The sequence below is a fragment of the Saccopteryx bilineata genome, chromosome X (genome assembly GCF_036850765.1).
Source record: "Saccopteryx bilineata isolate mSacBil1 chromosome X, mSacBil1_pri_phased_curated, whole genome shotgun sequence".
Taxonomy (NCBI): Eukaryota; Metazoa; Chordata; class Mammalia; order Chiroptera; family Emballonuridae; genus Saccopteryx; species Saccopteryx bilineata.
In genome coordinates this window covers 70,297,916-70,300,960 of record NC_089502.1, presented here as the reverse complement: position 1 = coordinate 70,300,960, position 3,045 = coordinate 70,297,916, and the positions used below count along the sequence as shown (strand labels likewise).

The 3,045-nt window shown below is 49.6% G+C and overlaps 1 pseudogene; it reads right to left on the bottom strand.

The window, feature by feature from the left end:
• Positions 1 to 398: 398 nt before the first annotated feature.
• Positions 399 to 1,907, bottom strand: LOC136316706 (germ cell-less protein-like 1 pseudogene; annotated as a pseudogene).
• Positions 1,908 to 3,045: the final 1,138 nt, after the last annotated feature.

Below are 3,045 nucleotides of genomic sequence, written 5' to 3'. Positions count from 1 at the left end.
ACACTCATTTAATCAAATTAATCAAACTAACGGAAAAGAGTTCAACTAAGAGTACTAGACTATGTGGGCTCACATTTGCTCTCCTAAAGTCAATTGGTCCTTGTTTTGCAGAAATGATGTAGGTCAATCCATGGTGAACCAGGAAGACAGGTTGCCACATCAACAGCAGGCATGAATTCTGGAGGTGTTTGGGGGGCTTCAAAATATGTCCTCTTCCGAGGCACCAGTAATCAGTTTCAAGTATTACAAGCTACAGTTCAACAAAGCCTCTGGCAGAGTTGGTCACCAGAGATGGGAAAGACCAGTTGATCCCACAGAAAATATGGCACCTCGAGCAAGCTGACCATTCCTGTGCTCAAGGAGCAACGGCTCGGCTTTCTGAGATGTTGCCTGGGTCCTCACTCTGGGCTGCGGCCCTCTCTGGGGAGGTACAGGAAGTTACAGGCCACATACATGGGGAAGAACACATCTTGGTCCTCCAGGTTCACTACCTCTAGCTCTTGATCTCTTCTCAGGGTAAGAAGCTGGTATTCTGTGCTCCTCCTGAAAATAGCTCTTCCATCCCTGTCCAAGGAAACCAGGCAGAGGCGGAACGCGATCTTTCTTTGCCAGAGGAAGCTGACCCCGAGGCCAAAGGGACTGTTCAGTCCACTGCGCTTGAAGGTGATGCGCCGGTTGGCGTAGGACACCACCAGGTCCCCGACAAAGCTGAAGCCAGTCCACTGCCAGCTGCATGGCATTTCTCCATGGAGCTGGTGCCCGCATCGCATGCTGTTCCCTTGGATGTCGGATACATTGGCGACAATGGGCCCGAGATCCATGTCCTGCTCAGCCTGGAGTTGGGTAAGCAACTCCTGTCTGTACACGAGGGTCAGCCACGTGGAAGGGATCAACGAATCCTGTTCGATGATGCGTGTCGACTGCAGGTCACAGACGATGTAGGCCAGCCGCAGATGCTGGAACACTGGCACGAAGGCCCTGCCCTGCTCAGTCTCCAGGAAGGGGGTGCCCTCCGACTCCGTCTTGGCCCTAGCAAACCACATGTTGGCGCTGGACAATAAGGTCCTGCGGGTATACTTCCATGTGGGCTGCAGCTGCAAGTACATCCACTTCTTCAGTGTGGTGTACACGTCCATCTCGACTTGCATCACTAAGAGCTCCGAAGAGGCAATGAGCTCTTTCATGATATCCAGGCTCACTTCTCTCAATAGCGCATCACTATGGCAAGTCATTAGGTTGTCCAGCAGCCACTGGAAGCACACGGCTCTGATGCCTGGGAGGCCGTAGGTCTCAGCACACTGGTAGTAAATGAATACGGTTTGGGCGCTGACAGTCTCTGTCATGACTGCCCCACACTGCCGACTCAGCTCGTCCAGCTGCAGCATGCTGGCCGTGGCCAGGATGGAGACCACTCGGTTGGGTGGAATGTGCACGCATTCTCGATACAGGGAGCTTAGAGCCTCATGCAGTGCCAAATGATCAATGTTCTCGTCAGGCATTTGCAACTCTATAACATTCATGGTGGTTTCCCGCCAAGCGCCACTGAACATGCTGGCGAAGTACCCTGACTGGCACAAATAGGCCCTGTGCAGGTTCCATGCGTGCCCGAATGCGCGGATCTGCACATCGCTGCCCTCCCCCTTGAGGAACAGAGCATTGTAACGGGGACTCAGACGGCCTTTGGCACGCTTCGGGACGAGCTCTTTTTCATGGGCACCCCCTGAGTCTCTATTCCGTTTGCGGCCGCCATGACTGGTGCTGGGTCCGGCCTCCTCACTCTCCGATTCTGCCTCGGCTACCATTACCATGGCTGCCCCCTGGGCTTCCTCCTCCTCCCCACGGACACCTGGTTGCTGTGGGGCACGACCCCCCAGGAGCCGCGGCAACTGGCTGATTAATGCGCCCATGGCCTATATGTACCTCAAAAGTACAAACGACACACTCACTCCAACGGCCTCTGCCCAGAGTGCTTCTGGGTACAGCTTCTGCTCTCGCATCACCCATGAACTCGTGCGAGAACCCACGGCCTACCCGGAAGCCCACTCGGGGCACCTTTTCATCCTGGGTGACGGCTCTAGGTCTACCTCCACAGACTGGTGCTTGGGTTTTTTGGGTTTTTTTTATTTCTTTATGTTTCAGTGACACGTTTCCTTGCTTTAATAATTTTTGACAGACTTAAGATTTAACAGAGGACTTTTTGTGTGAATTATTCCTCTGTTTTCAAGAACTCATTTCACGTTTTCCTACCTAAAATATTTAAGTTTATTTGGGGGGGGGGAGGATTACATCTGATGCCAGCTTTGTCCTCTAGGCACCTTAACTTCCCTCGTTAGATCCTAACGCTGTCTCATCACTTGAGGCTGTGAAGCCCTTTTCTGTGATAAAGGTGGTAATATTTTCCCGTTTTTGCTTGCTCTTTTACTTTTCATTTCTAAATACTGCTTCTAGTTATAAAGCCATTTAAAACTCTGTGTGTGTGTTTGTGGGTGTGCGTGTGTGCTTGTGTGTGTGTGTGTTGTGTCTAAATCACCTGCTTATGATCTTATGTCTCCATTTAAAACAGACAGCGTTAGCTCAGGGAAGACCTAAAGTTCCCAGAACACCTTTCAGCCGTATTTATGTTTTTCCCTCTGCACCTGTTTGTACATCTTGATCCTCTGCCTCTGGCAATTCCTCTGTTCCTTGCAAATGATTACCCATTTCTCAGTGTCTGAGATATGGCTCAAACATCAACTTTTCTCAAACCTCTGAGGCAGAGAGAGATATATCTTTTCTCAATTTTAATCCTATTATGCCTTCATCAGACATTTATCTTCACATGGCTACAAGACTCTGGATTACCAGCACCAGGCATCAGCCAAGCACAAAACAAACTTACAATGGAAAAAAATGAATGGAATGGTTTTTCATTTTTGAGACATGTGGCATACTAAATGCTGTACGAATATTAAATACTCTAAAGAAATCATGTAGTGCCAAGGAAGTCTGGGCCTTTTAAATGACACAGAAAGTGCAATATAAAGGGAAATACTAACATCTTCTGAA